The sequence below is a fragment of the Anolis carolinensis genome, unplaced genomic scaffold (genome assembly GCF_035594765.1).
Source record: "Anolis carolinensis isolate JA03-04 unplaced genomic scaffold, rAnoCar3.1.pri scaffold_9, whole genome shotgun sequence".
NCBI classification, from domain to species: Eukaryota; Metazoa; Chordata; class Lepidosauria; order Squamata; family Dactyloidae; genus Anolis; species Anolis carolinensis.
In genome coordinates this window covers 5,552,643-5,574,489 of record NW_026943820.1, presented here as the reverse complement: position 1 = coordinate 5,574,489, position 21,847 = coordinate 5,552,643, and positions in this window count along the sequence as shown.

Below are 21,847 nucleotides of genomic sequence, written 5' to 3'. Positions count from 1 at the left end.
AATGATCAAGCGGATAATCTGGGAAAGGTGTGAGCGGGAGACACCTGGCCCATCCAGAGGGGTACCAACTAGAGTCTCAGCAGTAACTTCAGGAGGAAGAAGAAGAAGAAGAAGAAGAAGAAGAAGAAGAAGAAGAAGAAGAAGAAGAAGAAGAGGAGGAGGAGGAGGAGGAGGACGAGGAAGAAGAAACTGGTCCTGATCCTCAGGATGGATGTGGATCATGGCCTTTTGGGCCTCTCTTCCCATTAAGGTATTCAAGACAGATCATATAGCGAACAATGCCTTCACTTGGATCCACACCAGCAAAATAATACCACTCCAGTGCACAATATCCTGCTTGTGTTGCATGGGCTCCTTATAGTCCTAAGTTATTGGACATTATGGCCTTCACAATTCGGCCCCAAAATTAACATTGGGGCAACAGGGAGCGTCCCACCATTTCCATGAACCTGAACTGAAACTTTAAGAAAGAAGGGCAGAAACTGGAACTTAGGTGGATCCACACCAGAATTCTTCCAGGGATTGGGTTGTTGTGTGTTTTCCATGCTGTATGGCCATGTTCCAGAAGTATTCTCTCCTGATGTTTCACCCACATCTATGGCAAGCATCCTCAGCGGTGTGAGGTATAATACCTCACATATACCTCACACCTCTGAGGATGGCTGCCATAAATGTGGGCAAAACGTCAGAAGAGAATACTTCTGGAACATGGCTATACAGCCCGGAAAACACACAACAACCCTTTGATCCCAGTCATGAAAGCCTTCGACAACACATCTTCCAAGGATGCTATGGCTTGAAAGGCAATTTTGAAGAGAATGATACTTTATTTGTTCAGCTATTTCTTAGATTTCTTTAAATAAAAAAAAGATTGAGGGTGGGAATAAAATGTTGCAGTTGGTTCTGGGACCATCTTGGGGGACAATGCCAGCGCCGTTTGGTCGCCTCTGTAGGCGACAAGCTTTGGAGGGCTTCCCATGGCCAGGGCCTTTGGTGCCAGCGATTAAGGCAGCTTACGGCAGATGGAATCCTCGCAAGCCAATTAGTTCTTTTGCTGTTCAACAATTAATCGGCCTTTGGATGGGCCTCTCCTCCGGGGTGTCTGTGGGGCTGGCCCTTGGCCCCTGCTTCCTCCCCCCCCCCCCAATATGACCCCAAGTTTGCCCTTCCAGAAACACTGGGGGGTGGCACCTGCCCTTCTCTTTGGGGGTTTCAAAAGCTGCACCGTTTTCCCTATAAGGTGAGAGTCTTTGAGTGGGAGGTATTTGGGGGGACGGGTTGAGAAGGGCATGCTGCTACCCACCTGAGGACGTGCGCCCACCCGCCATCCTCCCTCTCCTGCTGCCCTTCCCTTCCCACCAATAAAGGCCTATTCAGAGAGCAAATGTTGCTAAGCGTGTTTGCGTTGCAGAGTCAATGAGCAGCAGCAGAACATCGATAGATCTGCTGAGATAAGGGCTTCTCCAGGAGTGTTCTGAGGCTGGCCCTTCCCCGGGGACCCCGATCCAGATAAAGAGGGAACAAGAGAAGCCCCAGAGGGAAGGGCTCATTAGTGTGAATGGGCGGGGGGGGGGGAGGCATGCACTCTTCTGGCTGCCAACTTTGTGCCTCATTGGACTGCCATGCAGGCAAGGCAGGGTGACCTCTATTCTGACCACCCAAAATGGGCATCTCCAGCCCCCCTTCTTCGTTTTCCTGGGGCACTGACCAAGGAGGATCCCCTCGATGCCCACTGCCACCCTTCCTCATGCCACAGGCATTTCCAGGGCTCAGCCTGATAAACACCTCCCCCACCAGCCGCCGCTCCATTTGCATATGCAAAACAATTTGAGACGTATTCCCTCCAGGGATGCTAAGTGGCATCCATATGGCGGCATGCGGCTTCTGCCACGTTCGGTATTAATCTCCCTCGTTTAGATAGTGTTTTGTGATCATTATCTCATTAATCCCCACAATAGCTCTGCCAGGCAAGTAGGTCAGCTCTCTCATGCCCGCTTTACATGGGGGGGGGGGGGTCAGGGAGGGGGGCCGAGGGGGAGCAATGATTCATGCCAGGCAAATCGCTTCATGGGTGGATGCGCCGGACTGAGAATCCCAGGCCTCCATATGCACTCTTTCTCTCATAGAGAGACCCATCTGGGGCACTGTTGTGGCTGCTGATCTGCAGATGGGCACTGAGCCTCTAGCCAGGAAGGATGCTAGTCTGGATGCCGGCCCAAAACAAGCAGAGAGCCAGTGCCACCCAAATACCCACAGGGGAGGTATGTTTCGACACCACTATGCAACCCCCATATGGAATGCCATCACTGAGCAACATGTGTCAGTGGCTAGGTGCCATAGTGCCATGCTCAGTGAGCAATGTACAAATGCAGTGGGTGGCACTACTGTATGAAGTTGCACATATGGAAGTCTCACCCATTGCATTTGCACCCTGCAGGATGTATTTGTTGCACTATGCAAATATTTTGCTCCACATGCTTAGTGTGACTTCTGCAAATCCTAGTAAATACCCTAAAGGCAGGACATTCTGCGATCTTTGAAGCTAAGCATGGCCAGCCCTGGTTAGCAGTTGGATGGAAGGCTATCAACCAGTGCCAAGTTTTGTGGGCTCTATTTCAGAGGAAGAAACTGGAAGAACTACATCGGAGTCTTCATTGCTTAAGAAAGCCAATGGAACATTCACGGGGCCACCATAAGACAGCAGGCAACTTGAAGGCACATGCACAACCCCAGTGCAAGTCCACACGCATGCATCTGAAAAGCCTGCAAATACTCTGATGCTTCATGTTCCTACCTCTCTCCCAAGGAAGGCTCCACTTGGTGCCTCTCCTCCTAATTGGTTTGTTTTGGGGCCTGGAGAGAGACATCCGCTCAGGCAGAAGGGGATGCCCAGCGAAGGGAGGATGGGGGCAAAGGGGGGAGGGAGGCATGCGGGGGGAGTACGTGATCCTCATTGCTGCTGCCTCACTTTTCCTGCCTGATGAGTTGGAGAGAAATTGTTAGGAAGTCAGACCGATCCCTCAGGGCTTCATTAAGTGGCTGGTCGCCCACTATCTCCTGCCACTCCTGACCTGGAAGCACCCCCAGGAAAGAGGCCTCCAAATCTCTCCCTCCCTCCATCTCCCACTATTCCCCCTCCCTTCAGAAGCCCCCTCTCATAGGGACACGGGCCGGTAATCATGCAAGGATATTCCCTTAGTTTGGAGAGTCACCCTCTCTTCTTCACAGCCCCAACACCAGACCTACTAATAATAAGGCCAGGAAGAGAATGGCGGCAGCAATGACCAGGTGGGGTCTGTGGCCTCTATGGAGGGGAAATGCTGCCCATAAACACATTGTTTTGCCTTCTGTTAAGTCCTTTTACTCTCAGAAAACAATACTGGGGGGGGGAGAAGAAACCACAGTGGAACGGAGCTCCGTGGACTGCCTGGGCCCAAGATGAGAAGCCCCTTTCTGGGCAGTGACTGGGGAACCCCTGGGAGCAGCAGGGGTCTGTTCTGAGGGCCACCACAAGCCCCCCTCAGCTCTTAGGCAACCACGGTGGAGGCACAGAAGCCCCCTGAGATGAAGACCCCACTTGCCCAAGTGCTGTCCCGCATGAGCCCTGAGCCCCTTAATCTGCAAATGGAGTCTGGAAGACTTTCCCAACTGACGCTTGATGAACTAATCTCTGGGCTGGAGTGCTACTCGCTAATCCCAGTGGGAAATCTCAGTTCTTTATCAGTCAGTGGATTAGGCAGAGTGGGAGCCCCATTCTGTGGGCCCAAAGGCGGCCAGACCCAGGGGGGGGGGCTTCTGCTGAATCCACCAATGCCTCCTACTCTTCGTATCTCCCCCTTTGCCACTTTACATTCCCAGTCTTGATTTAATTGACACAAGATGGGGGGTTCCTGGTAGCCTACCATTTCCAGGGCTGTGGGGAAGCGGCTTTCCGTTGCACCCCTTGCTTCCCCTGTGCTCCATTTCCAGTTCCTCCTGGGCACATTGAGCTCCTGGTTTAAGAGCCTAATCTTCCTGCAAAAGCTGGAGTGTAACGTTTCCCAAGGACCCCCACTCCTGCCACACACACTCCGCTGGTCCAGTCCCAATATTCCTCAGATACTTGCTGAGGGCCCTCTTGTCCTCCCTTCACTTGTCTCCCAGCCAAGCTACACATATTTAGCTCCTTTAATCTTTTCTCATAAATCAATCCCTTCGGCCTCTTAATCCCTTTTGTTGCTTGCCTCTAATCTCCCTACTGTTTATCAATATCTCTTCGGAGTCAGGGGTGGGGGCAAGGGAGTCCACTCAAGGGACTGGGAAGGAGTGGCTCCTTTTGGGAGGGAGTCCCATCTGCCTTTGCTCAGGTGAGGCCAGGTGCAAGTGTCCAGAGATACGTGGGGGTGCACGACCCCCCCCCCAAACTAAAAATTTCCCCCAAAAGGCCCGCTTTCCCCTGTTCTGGGAGTCCCCACCTGCAACATTTGGAGAGAAAGGGTCATATCTTGTGTCTGAATACTTTAATGCACCTTCACATCACCTGTGGATTTCTGGCGAGCCATGCATTTCATAGTGTTTAGTTAGAGGGATCTCAAGAGTGGTTTTGCCACTTCCTTTCTCTGGAATATGGCCTACAGGGTCACTATAAATCATAGTCAGCTTGGAGGTACACAGTAACAGCAGCAACAACAATGCAGAGGTTTCCCTGCTTCTTTGGCGCACCAGCTCTGTTGCATCTCACCTCTGCTTTTATTCCACATCGCCCACAGAACAAGCAGGTTGCATAACTGGAAAAAACTGTTAATTCATCTAATTAAACATAATCTTGTTAAGCCACGTGTGCCTCTGGAGTTGGAAATCGAGTGACACCGGGGTCACCACTGGAAGCAACAGTGTGAGTCAAGTTCCTGCATCCCCAATGACAGGGAATTAAGGGCGGCTTTCAAAGGGCCTCCTGATTAGCTATTTACCTTAAACCATTTTATGTAGAAATTGATACTGTAAAGAGAGGTACTTTAGTTTATCAGAAGTTGTTTTATTTTGCCTAAAACACCATGCTTTCTTCCTTCTGCTGTGCAGTAGATATCCTCTTTGCATTGGCGGCAAAGTCAGCCAAGATTCAGAATCCATGGCAAACCAGGAGATTCTGGGGCAAGACCTGAGGCCTGAGATGACCTCCTTGTGATGTCGTAGGCCATCAAGTGACATCATTAAGCAGGATGCCGTAAGTGTCAACCACAAACTACAATAAATGGAGGGCCCTTGATCCTTCTCCCCAGGTATTGGCCAAGATGGCCCCAATGGTCATCTCGCTCTCCTCCTTGGACATAGAGTCCATTGGGCAGAGACCACGTTCAAAGGATGCAACAAGTGTCCAACAGAAAGGGGAGGGATCAGGGAGAGGAGGAGAGGAGGGGGTCCAGCCAGCCCACATTTATTGACCTGATTGGCCTCCCTGGACTTGGAATGCTTTTGACTCAGGCTGACCTCAAGCCCAGTGACCACCTAGGTGTCAATAGGCATCTCAAAGCCGCCTTGATTCGAGCCTTGTTGGCTGTGATCAATACAAGCTCCCACCTCTTTCAATGGGCCGACCAATTCTGAAGGACAGGCAGGGCTGGGACATACTGGGTCTCTCCTAGTATTGAGAAGGTTCTGCTCCAGGCTTGCAGAGTTGAGCCGGCCAACCCTACAAGTACAAGACTGACACAAAGCCCCTGAATCCATAACTGGACGCATAGCCACAAACAGAAGGGAAGTTTTGGGATTTTTGGGGGGGAGGGGTCTCCCGGAGAAGGCAGCCGTTGCAGGTGGCATCATTCAGGGGAGAATTAATGAGTGGGTGTCTTGTGTAGCCAGGGTAATTACCAATTTCCTGTATTTATGAAAATGTCATCAATATTGAAGTGTGCCAACTATTATCTCTATAGATACTGATTTAGCATGAATATGGAAATGTGTTAATTACCACTAAAGCTGTTCATTAAATTCTGGAAGTACTTTTTTTTTAAAGAAAGCTATGATAAATAAGTGTGCCGTTTGCTCTCATTATGACGCATGAAACCCAACATTTCCATATCTGCCTGTTCTGGTGCATGTTGTGATGCAGGTTCAGGAACTTGAAATATTCCCATCATCCTCATCACCTGAGCAATAAGTGGACCCCAAACTGAGTCAGGCCTCCGTAGGGACCCCATTTCTATGCAGGTCAGGATACTCAATGCAACTTCTCATTAGGCACAACCTTATTTACACCCGAGTTTCTCCAATTCATATGCTGACTTTGTCCCAAAAATGAGGCTCAGGGTGACTCGTGGCAAGATGGAATTGAAATGCAATTAAGCTACGAAACCAGCTCACCTAGTAAAGCGCAATTAAATTTAAAAACACAGTTTGCTAATAAACCCAGCCATCTCTCATAACCAGTCCATTACAGAAATGGATAAATAATGAAAGCAAACAAAACTGTCAAACAGACAATTTCAATAATCAATACAATAATACTCAAACCCCAACAACAATTCATTATACTAAAATAAACAGCCCTACTATAATGACAGCATTAAATAGCGAGCTGCAATTAATTTATTCAGATGAACAAAAGTGCCAACAAAACTCAGCAGCAACAAAAATTAATACAAGCCGATTAAAATGCCAGGGTGACGGGGTAATAATACTGTTGAGGTGCATGATCCCTCCGGAATCAGAGGAACTTGTTTCTGAGCAAAGACGCTCAGGACTCAATGGGGAAAACAGGCAAAGATGTTTATATAATTGTAACTTTTTCTCCAATAATTACAATAAGAAAACTTAAATTAAAGATGGCGGAAGAGTTGCAGGGACTTCTAGTTGGCAAAGCGGAGACGTAGCTTAAATGGAGGGCTGCCCAGTTCTTGGCCAAAGCAGCAGGTCAGCAAGAAAGGAGAATTGTAGGTGCGAAAGGAAGACCCCTCCATTGACCTCTAAGAGAAAGATAGTTAAAGAGCCCCTTATACCATCATCCAGGACCCACCGATTGGCATCACTCTTGGACTTTACAGGGAACAGTGGCAATGAGCAAGCTAAAAAACCCAACCTAGGCTGTATCAACAGAAGTTTAGTGTCTGGATCAAGGAAAGTCATAGTCTTACTCTATTCTCCTTTGGTCATACCTTCTCACTTGGAATAATAGCCCTGTGTCCAGTTCTGGGCAAAGCAACTCAAAAAGGAGATGGACATGTTGAAAGGTGTCCAGAGAAGGGCCACCAAAATGGCCCAAGGAATGGAAGACATGAATCCTTCTGAGGAGTGATTCGGGGAATTGACAATGTTTAGCCTGGAGAAGAGAAGATTGAAGGGGGACCTGAGAGGAGCCATGTTTCAATATTTGAAAGGATGCCCCAAAGGAGGAGGAGCAAGCTTGTTTTCTGCTGCTCTAGAGACTAGAGCAATGGAGCAATGGAATCAATTGCAGGAAAGGAGATTCCACCTGAACATTAGGAAGAACTCCTGATTGTAAGAGCTGTTCAACAGTTGCATGTGTTGTTGACTTGGAGTTCAGTTGAGTCTTCATCTCTGAAGGTTTTCAGACAGATGGCCATCTGGTGGAAAGGCTTTGATTGGCTGTTCCTTCTTGGAAGGGGTTGGACTGGGTGGCCCTTGTGGTCTCTTCCAACTCTAGAACTCTGTGATTCTGTAAGCAACCTCCCAGAAATACTTTGGAAGAACCAGCACACATTTCTAGGCACCAGATAAGTCCTGGGTTTAAGAGATTGAATGCTGCCTGCAAGTGCTTCTCCTCATCCTATTTCTTCAATCTGACCTCAAACGGATCTGACAGGAATTCAGGAGAAGAATGTGGCACATGGCACTACATAGGATGACGATGCATGAAGGCGGAATTGGATCATGGAGCACAGGCATAAGACGATGCCCAGTATGTTTGGAAGAGCCTTGATGCCCATGGCAAGAAAGGGCAACGTGGCAAAAGGTCCTTCAAGGCAATCCCGTTTTCTAGGCTCCCCTTATTGGATGTCAATTGGAAACAGGGCTCCCAAGAGTGCCAGCCTCATGTGCTCTGCATGTTCTACATTGTGTGTGCATATGCTCTTTGGGCATTTGCTCTGCTTTGGGTGCTTGGGGGAAGGTTTGATGCGTCACAATGTACTCTGGCATCTTTCTCAGCCTCGACAGTAGGGATGAGCGATGTGCAAATGGTTAAACTGCTCACATTTCCATTCCACTTTGCCAGTGGGCACAGCGAATTTGATGTAATTAAGAGCCATTTAGCAGGCAAAGTGTGAATGAATCCAGCGGCACTTCTGAATGTTTAAAGGCGGCCCAAGTGGGGGACATGGTCGCCAGGCGCCTCTCTGGAAACTCAAAGGCTCTCAAGCGCATGGCGCAAACCCAGGGAGGAACGGCGGTGGGATGGAGGAGGCCGATTGCAAAATTCAGTCACATTTGAGAATTTTCTGCTACAATAATTCACTTTATGTCACATTAATGTGGCTGATTGAACGTTTGTGCTGCAATTTACTTATAATTAACATTTTATGGTGAACAGATTCTACCATCGCCTTCATGCTGGGAACTCCGAGCCATAGGTCAAAAACAGAGATGAAACCGATAAGCACAAAATACCCTCCCTGAAATATTAACGAGCTTTTAATTTACTGCTCGGAAAATACATCTTTCATCAATGCCTGTATATCAAATCATTATTTCAATTTTTCCTCTCAAATCGCATTAAAACTTTAATGAACTTTTCAGACCTGGTTTCAGAAAGCGGGAAAGGAAAAGAGGAATCGGTTTGGTGGAGCTTCACGGATGTGCTTCGTGACCCGTGAAATTCAATACGGATTGGGTCCAGCTGATCACGCCTTGATTGTATGTTTAATTGTATAGTATATGATGTGAATTTTTCCTACCTGCATCTGTTTTACCCTGTATGGAATCCTGGGAGTTGTAGTTTGGTGAGCTGCAACCTCGGCCTCACAATCTCAAATATAAATCTAATAGTGATGTGCGTGGTACTTGTTTCATCTGTTTCATTCATCTATTCATTTAGTATCATCCATTAGGATGCACAAAACGAAAGATGCCATTTTCGGATGAAACAAAAGGCGACACGAAAGAGAAAGCTGCACGGTTGCCGTGCTTGCTTTCGTTTTCCTTTCGTTTCGTGCTGTGTAACAATAAGCAGGTACTGACAAAGGGCTGCTTCCCCATGACAGCTGATGTATGCCAATGGGTGTTAATAATAATATTAATATTAGTAACAATAGTTACTCTGGAACCTGAAGTTGGGTCTGAGAGAGGTTTGCTTCTCCATGACAACTGATGTGTGCCAATGGGTGTTAATAATAATAATAATATTAAAAACAATAGTTACTCTGGAGCCCCAAGCTGAGTCTGAGAGAGGTCCGCTTCCCCATGACAACTGATATGTGCCAATGGGTGTTAATAATAATATTAATATTAAAACAGTAGTTACTCTGGGACCCTAAGATGGGTCTGAGAGAGGTTTGCTTCTCCATGACAGCTGATGTTTGCCAATGGGTGTTAATAATAATAACAATAGTACTCTGGGGAAGACCCAAACCTCTTGGTGGGCTAAAAGGGGTCGAAATGCCCTTCTTGTGTGGTGATTTTCACCCCTCTAGCCCAAAAACTGAGCAGGGGGGGTGAGCCTCGGAAGCCCTCCCATTGCTGCCAGTGGTCTGAAAATTTTCGTTTTTTCGTAAGTGAGACAAAAATTCTATTAGTATAGGCATTCTGTTTTTGGAAACTGCAACAAATACAAAACTGATACTGAATGAATGAAACTAAACAAAATGAACAGCGATTCCATACAAATGCACATCACTAAAATCTAATGAGAGAGAAGCGCAGTCAAGTAGGAGCCTTGGCCAGGATGCTTTGTGGTCATTGTGACTCTGTGTTTGTGTGTAAATAATGCTAGGAAATCCATGCTCAGATGCAGATACACAAAGCATGGACAAGCCAGGCCCCCTTGCTCTGAATCTCCTTGAATTGATCCCATTCCTGCAGCCTGAAGCGCCCGAGGAGTCCCCATCTGCCACCAAAGACATCTTGGGTATTTATATATCCCAAAAGGAAGAGAAATATACACACACCAAATAATGCTTTCTTGTACTCAAAAGGCCGTGGATATTTCCCCCCACTTTTTCCCCCCACCGTGAAATATCTCTGGAAATTATTACTAATTTTTTCAACCGCCCTGAAGAATTAAGGCACAAGAGACGAGAAAGGATGTGGGCCGGCGGAGGGTTGGGGGCTGAATATGAGAGCGAGAGAGAGGGAGAGGTTAAGCTCAAAGGCAGAGAGAGCGAAATGGACCAGATTATACAAAATTAAAAAGCAAATACGAGCAGACAATTTGTGCCGAGTGATTGCAAGCAATTACAGGCCGGCTTTTCTGGAGGGAAAATGGGTACCGGGGGGAGGGTTCCGACTGAAAAGGAGACTTTTATTCACTCCTGATCAGCTTCTCCCTCCATTCTCCCTCTCTCAGGCTTCGGTGTCCATTTTATTTTATTTTTGCCTTTAAAAGGCAGCCTTGGACACTCCACGTCCCGCCCTGCAAGGCCCACATTGGCAGCCAGCCTCTGTCGATAGCCCTAGAAAACAAATTTGCTCACAACGAATCCATTTTATATATAACAAATAATAAATAAATTTATGGGGGGGGGAGCCCCACAGGAGCCAACCCTTCCCTCCTCGCAGGAGAGCTTCAATTTCACCGTAATTGTCAGGCAAAGGGCTCCTTTGATCTGCACAACTGTCATTATCTTTCCAATGTTGGTGCATTAATGTGGCAGCTGCACTCAAAGGGGGGGACGGCGGATGGACAGATGACCCTTGGCTTCATTTTCCCCCATTCAATGCTTTCATCAAGGCCATGGTCAAGGGAGCCTCATGATCGGATGGTGATGGCGCTGATGGCAATAGGCTTCCTCCCGTCTCCTTCCAGTCCAAAAACCACGGAGTTGGCCTTTTCTATAGATTGGGGGGACCTATGAACCCCGGGAGTGGTGTGAGCGGCCACTGTTAGCTCCAGATCCTGCCAACCTAGCAGTTTGAAAACATGCCAATGTGAGTAGATCAATAGGTACCGCTCTGGCGGGAAGGTAACAGCGCTCCATGCAGTCATGCCGGCCACATGACCTTTGAGGTGTCTACGGAGAACGCCGGCTCTTCAGCTTAGAAATGGAGATGAGCACCAACCCCTAGCCATGACTGGACTTAACGTCAGGGAAAACCTTTACTTTTACTGTACTAGGAGTGTAAGGGTCTGGCTCTTTATCCCAATTTTTGGATAAAATTCCAAGAAATGTCAAAATATACCTCCACCACCTACCTTCCCCTCTTCTCCCCATGGAAAGGCTTAACTTCCAGGAATGGTGACTAAAGGTGAAGAGAAATGTCCACCCTAAGCTCTTTGGCTTAGAAATGGAGATGAGCAGCAAACCCCCAGAGTCAGACATGACTGGACTTAACATCAGGGGGAAACCTTGACTATGGCAGACAATATGGGGGTCCCACAGGAAGCCCAATTGCCCTCCCGCTTTGCAGAGCCCTTTCCGCTGTCTTAGAATCATAGAATCCTAGAGTTGGAAGAGACCTCATGGGCCATCCAGTCCAACCCCTTTCTGCCAAGAAGCAGGAACATTGCACTCAAAGCACCCCCGACAGATGGCCATTCAGGCTCTTCTTAAAAGTCTCCAAAGAAGGAGCCTCCACCGCACTCTGGGACAGAGAGAGAATTCCACTGCCAAACAGTTCTCTGTCTCACAGTGAGGAAGTTCTTCCTGATGTTCAGGTGGAATCTCCTTTCCTGTAGTTTGAAGCCATTGTTCCTCATCCTCGTCTCCAGGGCAGCAGGAAACAAGCTTGCTCCCTCCTCCCAATCACTTCCCCTCACATATTTATATATGGCCCTCATCATGTTTCTTCTCAGCCTTCTCTTCTACAGGCTAGCTCTTCTACAGTACCCAGTTCTTTAAGCCACTCCTCTTTGGACTTGTTCTCCAGACCCTTGATCATTTTAGTTGTCCTCCTCTGGACACATTCCAGTTTAGAGTCAACATCTCCCTTCAATTGCAGTGCCCAGAATTGGACACAGTGTGATCTGACCAAGGCAGAATAAAGGGGAGCATAACTTCCCTGGATCTAGACACTATACTATTTATGCAGGCCAAAATCCCATTGGCTTTTTTATTGCCGCCGCATCACAATGTTGGCTCATGTTTAACTTGTTATCCACAAGGACGACTGCTGTTGAGTCAGTCATCCCCCATTCTGAATCTTTGTATTTCAGAAGGCCTCTCGCAGAAGGTCTGGACCAGACATGGGCCAACTTCGGCCCTCCAGGACGCCCACAATTCATAACAACTGGTAAATTGGCCCATGACTAGTCTGGGCTGTGCTGTGTGTGTATTTTGTATTACTATTTTGTAACTCCTATGAATTGGTGCCATTGGCTTTTTAAACCCTTGTACCAAAAGCGGGCCAAAAGTCACAAAGGGGTCGGATGTTTTAACTTTTTGAAATAATATGTCTTTATAGCATTTATATGTCAGGTCATGTCAATGTCTTTCCCATATACATTGTATATGGTGCTGTGGTGTTGTAAATTAGAAACAGAAAAATAAAAGAGTTTTTAAAATCCTTTAGAGAATTCTGACCTTTTGAATTCAAATTGTGAGTTTCCTGAAATTCTGTGTTGGGAAGAAAGAGGAATGTTTTAAATTAAATAAACAAACAAATAGCTCAGCCTCCCTTTTTCTAGTTAATTTTTTCCTTGGCTAATTTATGGGGAATTTCATGAAATGTTCTCAATTCTTACCAACCCATCAACCCCGAACTTTTTGCCTTGGGGATCTCCATCCTCTCTCACCAGGGGGTGGGAAGTAATGTCAGACCCCCATTTGCCCCCCTGGTGCCAATGTCCCACCCGTCACCGTGATCCCAGTTTACTTCCCAGCCCCACAATCTGCAGCCACCCCATTACCTGCGCCATGCCCCCAAACTAGATTTATGTTCAATTTGTACAAATGAAGAAAATGAGACTTCTGCTTTCAATGCCATTTCTGCAATGAGGTGATTAAAAGAGAGAGAAAAAGAGACAGAGAGAGGGAAGAAGAAGAAGAGGCAATGGCATTCCACTATATAGAATATTGATCCCAGTGCTATTTTCCTTCGCTATAACCATTAGCCTAGTATTATTTGCGAACCTGGAGGTCCAATTTGCATTTCTGCTTTCCGTATCTGGCTTTAACAGGCCATCTCCATCGTCAATCAAATCGTCAACTGTAGGATGCCCTATGCAGTGTCCCTTCTGTGGCCTCCGATGGTACGGCCACTCTTCTTCTTCACAGCAGACTACACTTCCCAGGGTTTTCTGTGGGAAAGCTGCCAATGATAGCCACCAATGCAGGACCCAGGCCATGAGTTGAGGGTCTACACCAGGGGTCCCCAAACTAAGGCCCGGGAGCCACGTGCAGCCCATTGAAACCATTTATTGGGCCCGGGCTGTGGCGCAGGCTGGTGAGCAGCCAGCTGCAGCCAGCTGCAACAAATCACTCTGACCAAGAGGTCATGAGTTCAAGGCCAGCTCGGAGCCTACGTTTGTCTTTGTCTTTGTTCTATGTTAAGGCATTGAATGTTTGCCTTATATGTGCAATGTGATCCGCTCTGAGTCCCCTTCGGGGTGAGAAGGGCGGAATATAAATACTGTAAATAAATAAATAAATAAATAATCCGGCCCCCGCGGCGGCTCCCTCCTCCTCCACCGAGGAAGGCGTGTGCAGCCTGGCGCGCACCTTCCAAAGCTTTACTTGTTTGTAATGGTATTTTAATTATTATTTAATTAATTATTCCCCTGCCTACCTAGCAGTTCGAAAACATGCCAATGTGAGTAGATCAATAGGTACCGCTCTGGCGAGAAAGTAATGGCACTCCATGCAGTCATGCCAGTCACATGACCTTGGAGGTGTCTACGGACAACGCCGGCTCTTCGGCTTAGAAATGGAGATGAGCACCAACCCCCAGAGTCGGTCATGACTGGACTTAACGTCAGGGGAAACCTTTACCTTTATAATTAATCATTAATTATTAAGGGGTGATTTACTAGTGCTTTTGGTGCACAAAGGCAGAAGGAGGTTGGACTAAATGGCCCAAGGGGTCTCTTCCAACCCTCTTTATTATCATTATTATTATTATTATTATTATTATTATTATTATTATTATTATTGACAGAAGGACACAGTATAACACAGCAAACGAGATATATATGCTGGATTTTGCATCACAAAACTACAAGTCAAACACTTCCCAAGCATTTAGGACTCGTGTGATATAATATTATTATCATCATCATCAACAACAACATTGAGGCTGGGTGGCCATCTGTCAGGGGTGCTTTGCTTGTGCTTTTGATGCACAAAGGTAGAAGGGGGTTGGACCAAATGGCCCAAGGGGTCTCTTCCAACCCTCTTTAGTATTATTATTATTATTATTATTATTATTGACAGAAGGACACAGTATAACACAGCAAACGAGATATATATGCTGGATTTTGCATCACAAAACTACAAGTCAAACACTTCCCAAGCATTTAGGACTCGTGTGATATAATATTATTATCATCATCATCAACAACAACATTGAGGCTGGGTGGCCATCTGTCAGGGGTGCTTTGCTTGTGCTTTTGATGCACAAAGGTAGAAGGGGGTTGGACCAAATGGCCCAAGGGGTCTCTTCCAACCCTCTTTAGTATTATTATTATTATTATTATTATTATTGACAGAAGGACACAGTATAACACAGCAAACGAGATATATATGCTGGATTTCGTATCACAAAACTACAAGTCAAACACTTCCCAAGCATTTAGGACTGTGTGATATACCATCATCATCATCATCATCATCATCAATATTGAGGCTGGGTGGCCATCTGTCAGGGGCGCTTTGCTTGTGCTTTTGGTGCACAAAGGTAGAAGGGGGTTGGACTAAATGGCCCAAGGGGTCTCTTCTAACCCTCTTTAGTATTATTATTATTATTGACAGAAGGACACAGTATAACACAGCAAACGAGATATATATGCTGGATTTCGTACCACAAAACTACAAGTCAAATACTTCCCAAGCATTTAGGACTGTGTGATATATCATCATCATCATCATCAACAACAACGTTGAGGCTGGGTGGCCATCTGTCAGGGGTGCTTTGCTTGTGCTTTTGGTGCACAAAGATAGAAGGGGATTGGACTAAATGGCCCAAGGAATCTCTTTCAACCATCTTTATTATTTTTATTATAATTATGATTATTATTAACATTAAGGTTGTATTTGTTCCCATTTTGTTTTTTAACTTCAAAATAAGATATGTGCAGTGTGCATGGGAATTTGTTCATAATTTTTTTTAAAAACTATAGTCTGGCCCTCCAACAGTCTGAGGGACTGTGAACTCGCCCCCTGTTTAAAAAGTTTGGGGACCCCTGGTCTACACCATGAATCTATGGATTTCAGGAGCTCCTTTATCACAGCCTCACAGACACAGGTGCCCCAACACACGCACTTCTGAGGAAGGCAGACGTGGGCAGTGGGTCTTGGTGGAGGACGAAGAGAAGGCCAAAGGTACCAGAGCTTTGGAGGCTCACATGCATAGAAGGAACCTTGGACAGCTCCATGAATGGGATGAAGGGGCCCGGTGGCCTTCCTACCTCCCCTCACCCCCCTGATCACAATTATCCTTGACTAGCCATTGAAGGAATCAGAGGGGTCTTAAGGGAATATAAACATCCCAGATCAATTCCCTGCTGGAAACAAGTGGTGCCGAGGGGCTCCTCTCAACTGGTTCCGACATTTGACTTTTCTCCCACCTCTAAGCCAGGCCCAAACCGCCACCGCCGCCACGAATGCCCTGACCCAGGTCTTTACTCCTTCCTTGCCTCCCTCTGGGCCTCTTAAAGGATCTGGCGGCATATCGTCGGGCGCAGTTGGCATCTGCCGGCCAAGTGTATTTAAACTTTGCATCTGATCGAGTTATGTGTATTGGATCTGAAACCAGCGAGTCAATTCTTCCAGGTCCCTAAGTGGCGATTTGTGATAATGTCTCCATCAATATGGAGAGAGCGGTTTGCAAGGCTGGTTTACGTAAAGCAAATGTCTGCAGGAGGAGGGAGGGGTGCCTCCAAGGATTCTCTGGCTAATGGAATATGGGGGGGGGGGGGGGGAGCACAAGACAAGCCCGAGGAAGAGGGCTTTCTCTGGGGAGCAAGGCATCGCCTCGGTTTCCTTGTCCACTCAAAAGGCTCTTTCGTTCCCAAGTCCAAAGATGCCCACTTTCTCTCCCTTTGCCCAATGTCACAGTCCATCCACGTTGCTTCCTCAGAGGAATGGTTCCCAAATCCCACTCCCACAAATGGAGGGGAAGGGTTAGGGTTAGAACCATCCCGCTTTTTGTGGGTCTCTCACAAATCCAAGGAGGTCATTCCTCACTCATTTCCTTCTTAAAAGGAAGCAACAAGTTTTTTTTTCGTGTCAGGAGCAACCAGAGTTGCTTCTGGAGTGAGAGAATTGGCCATCTGCAAGGACATTGCCCAGGGGATGCCCGGATGTTTTGATGTTTTACCATCTTTGTGGGAGGCTTCTCTCATGTCCCCGCATGGAGTTGGAGCTGCTAGAGGGAGCTCATCCACGCTCTTTCCGGGTGGGATTCGAACCTGGCAGCTTTCAGGTCAGCAACCCAACCTTCAAGTTAACGAGGCTTTTATCCCCTAGGCCACCGGAGGCTCCTAGCAACAAGTTATTTAAGTAATTTTCATCTTGCTATGAAAACTGCAGAATTTTTTGCAATTTGAGAGTTATTCTGCAGAAAAATCACACAGGGACTGAACTGCACAGAAAACAGCATTTTTGTGCATAAACATTGTTCTCTGCACAAAAATATTATCTGACATATAAAATGCTTGTTTCTGTGCAAAACAACCATGCACAAATTTTGCACAAAATACACCTCAAAGTGAGAAAATTTTCATCAGTCTAGGATTTTACTTGTCAGTGTTTCGCAACACTCAGGAAAGACGTTTTTCAATGTTAAATACCTCCCATTTCTCTCCTTTAGGATAGGGATCCCCTTCTGGCAGTATTTCCTTAATTCTTGGTTTGCAATTGCACATCTATGTCTCCTTGGGATGGAGTTGCTGCTAGTGGTGGCACCTGAAGCACAATTTATGGGAATTTTCTATATCGTATGATGCCGTTTGGTAAGTTATTAGTTGAGGATTTGTGGGTGACCACAGACTGAAGAAATATGTGGCTGATTTATGGTAGCCTGTAAATCCAGAATCAAGAAAGAAGCAATGGCAGGAACTCAACGCATAGGCCCACCATCAGCTTTTTCCAAAGGCCTCAGCAGCCACTTTTCTCCAAGTGGGACACAGCAACATGAACTCTAGGATGGGGTCAACCAAGGTAACACCTTCCAGGCCCCAATGCCAACTTTTGTAAGAAAAGCAGAAAAGGAACCCTTGTGCCATACAAGGATGAAACGTCTAAACACTGACACTGTGGCTTCACCAGGTGGGTCACAAAGTCTGGAAGATATCACTCCAATTGCTGGAAAAACATGTTTAAAACATGTTTTAAAAAATGTTTAAAAGCACCAAGGATGGGCACCCAACTAGCAACCATGCTGCATGCCTCTGGGTTTCCTGCTAGAAAGAAACATACATGAACTATGCCAACCTGACACACATTATGAAATATTTAAGCAGTTGAAATCTCTCTCCCTCTCAATCCCTTGTGGCCTTCTGTAATGTATAGCTATCAGTCAATAATCAAGCCAATATCATGGATAAAGCCGACAATCAGAGCAAACATCAAAATGAAACGGAATTGGAGCCGCTTTTGCCGGATCCATTAAGGTAAAGAATTCCACTGAAGATTCTGCAGTTATTAGGAAACAGCTCAGAGCAAGAACCAAACTGTGAACAGAATGAGAAATTAATTAGGAAAAGTTTGGAAGTAGGACCTCCTTGACATCATGAGGCAAAGTGTTTCTATCAAAGTGTTTCTATCACTGAACAATCACATGGCAATATGTGTATTGGAGGGGGACACAATCTATTGGCTGCTGTGCCCCAAACCTTCCAATTGCCATGGGGACAGGTGGAGCCCGACCCATACGGTCAGCACAGGGGTCAGAATTATCCTGTAAAGGTGGGATGCAACCACGGAATGGAACCAAGGTGCAACTGAATTCACAACCAAATGTGTAAAACATATCCACATGTGTTGCACATCTATGCACACAATGTGCTTCTACGTTCAGTAGTACCAAATGCACAATCCCACTTCCACAGTTTGAACTGAATGTAGATATTTTGTACCAGACCAAAATTGTCCAGTCGCTTCCTGAGAGGAACTGACATAGATGTAAGGTACCGACAGGATTCCAGCTGATGACTCACGAGAACATACATCTCCAGCCAACAAGGCACTCCTTGTCCATTGTCCAAAGGTGGCCTTCCATCTCATTTCCTTCCAACCTCAACTGACTCCCAGGCCTTGGGAGTGTCTTTCCAAAGAATCGATCAGGCCTTGATGTCTGGACCCAGACAGCTTTGAAGCACTGCCCCTTGGCCACTTCCTTCGCACTGTACTCTGGCCAGGCCAAATCAGCCATTGAATGTAGCTTGTGGGAAGTCATCCCAAAAGCTGGGAGAATCTGCTGTTCTGCCCAGAGCTCCTGGAAAGAACAACAAGACAGAGTGCCTGTCTTCCCCAGCCTCACCTCACTGAAATACCAGAGGTTTGACACAACATGGTCCCAGACAGCCTTCCTGTGCCTCTCTTTGCCCAAGGCATCCCATGGCCTGGTGGGTCCTAGGACTTTTGACGATTTAACCGGTCAAAAGGAAAAAAAACAGATGAATTCCTAATGGCCAGCATTCCAAAGAGAGTACAAGGGCACACACACATGGATGCCCATCCAGTACTTTGCCATCAACAAGGAAGCCATCAACATGGTTCCCAGATATGGACAGTAGAAGATGCCATGCTGTTCACCTGCCTCTGGGAATTCGCCACCATTCTTTGGAAGTGGTCACAAAAGAGCAGAGCTCCCCCTCTGCACGGTGCTCCATTGAAACCCACCTGCTCTCCTGACACCCACCCAGGCCCCACCACCCAACCCCAGACCCCTCCAGCAGACAGATCATACATGGCACCTCCAACCGGAGCCAAGAAAAGAGGTGAGATTATCAAAGGGAACATGAGAGCAACAAATGCAGGAGACATAAGTGGCCAGGAGGGTGGGGGATAGGCAACAAAGCGAGGCGCTTGACCCACCTGGAGAGCCAAAGGGGGCATGATGTCCATCTCGGCCAATCAGGCGGCAGGCAGGGAAATCCACATGGGCTCCTTGGGCTGGAGGAAGGAAGGCGTTGTGGCTCATCCACAGACGGATGGCGAGGAAAAGACTCCGCACCTTCCCCGTTTCCCCTTGTCATACCATAGAGATTGGTTGCTGGAGTGGGGGGCCATGGGGCGGGTGGGCAGATGGGCAGTGGGGTGGGAGGTATGGTGGAAGGAAGGAAGAAAGAATGGAGGGATGAAAGGTAGGAAAGAAGGAAGGAAGGAATGGGGACGGGGCTGGTGAGCTGGCGGCAGTAATGGTAGTGATGGTGGAGCTCAGCCGGGATGGGTGGGTGGGCGGTCGGGGGGAGAGGGGGAGTAGAGGTGGCCAGAATACATATGCATGTATGTGTGTGGCGTGTGCGTGCGTGTGTGTATTTAAAGATGTGTATAGCGCATGAAGAAAACAGTTTATACCTTGGGGGTCATGTGAGGGAGCCACTGGCAAAGATATATGCGAGACAACAGAGGGAAGAAAGGAGGAGAGGGAGGGGAGGAGGAGGAGGAGGAAGGGAGGGGAGGGAGGGAGGCCGCAGGAGCACCGCCGCCACCACCGAGGAGAGAGGCAAAAGCTTTCTATTATTCGGGACATTGGTGATGCACACGGAGGCAGTTGGAAGATTAAATTAAGTATTATATCTGCTGACCCAATTGCCATGGTTACCGGACAGCGGAAAATATTAATCAAGCCAAGCCTTTTCTGCTGAACGTAACAGGGCGGGTGGCCGGGAGGGGGTGGCGGGGTGCATACGACGATAACAGCGTAGAAATTACATATATATATATATATATATATATACACACACACACACACACAGAGACACACACACATCCAAGCATTGCTCTGTCACACACACCTTCAGAAAGCTAAAGAATAGCCGGCAAAACGAAACCATATAAAAACATATTATTATTACTATTATTATTATTCCTGATGTCACCACCTAGTGCGCTACACTAGACAATATGGCAAACCCGCAGCCCTCTTTCTTCTTTCTCGGTCTTGGAAAAGTACCTATTAATTATAATGGATGATGCCGTTTGGCTAACCATGAAGCCAAAGGTATCCCAAGAGCAAAGGGAAAGATGAGGTGGACCACCAACCCATTCAGGTCTATACACAACTCTGTGCTCAAACTGTAACTGCCCTTTGGAGCCAGGGTCCACCACCCTTTCCAAGAGCCTTCCACACTGAGCTCTCTTCCAACCACAATAGGCCAGTGGTGACCAGCAGCCTGTGTCATTGGCCACCTCTTCTAAGAGAGGCAGAGCCATCCAGCTTGAGGACTATCAACATTCCCGGGAGTGCTGTCCAGTGAGATCAGCCAATTGCTGGATCTTCACCTCCCTGCCAGCAGATGGCCCCGCAGGCCCATCTGATTCCATTCCCAATTGGTCAGGCCTCAACAGGAACTGCCTCCTGATTGGCTCATCCGCATGGCATAACTTCCTGTGTCATGGCTGGGCCGCCATATTTGTTGTTAGCCGCCTTGAGTCCCTATGTTGGGTGAGAGGCGGGATAAACATAAAGTAAAATTAACTAACCTAAAGAAAGATTTTCCCACCTGTTCCACTTCCTGTACAATCATGTCCTCTCCCTCCTTTGGGGACATTTTGCTGTAGAATGCTCTTTCCGCAGAAAATTCAGAATTCTCCCAAATATTGAAATTTTAGAGCGTATTGGAGACATACACATTTTTGCAAGCCCAGCGTAATCCAGTCGACCGTATAAATCATTAATAACATCAAGGTCGATTGTGCTTTACTTTTGTGCACTGTATTATTTTGTACGATGACTTTGAAATTTTCAGATCTAAGTGTCTTAAGAGAATTTGCACACAGAAAATTCTGTTTTTTACAACTCAAATATCAAACTGAAGATATTAAGGAATGTAATTTCAATGAAAATATCACATTGTATTTTTGTATATTGCATTTTTATACTGCATTTTATATTTGTCACAACAGCTTTGAAATCTTCAAATTATGTTATGCATGAAATTACAATTATTGCTGAATGTAATTAAGTCAAATACAGTAGAGTCTCACTTATCCAACATAAACGGGCCAGCAGAACCTTGGATAAGAGAATATGTTGGATAATAAGGAGAGATTAAGAAAAAGCCTTTCAAACATCAAAATAGGTTATGATTTTACAAATTAAGCACCAAAACATCATGTTATGCAACAAATTTGACAGAAAAAGTAGTTCATTACACATTAATGCTATGTAGTAATTACTGTATTTACGAATTTAGCACCAAAATATCACAATGCATTGAAAACACTGACTACAAAAATGCATTGGATAATCCAGAACATTGAATAAGTGAGACTCTACTGTACATGTTATTTTTGTGCCTATCTTTTTATTATTCCTGGGCAATGCTTTTGAAACCTTCTGGTGTGAGTGGTATATGAAGCATGCTGCCTTCGGATTG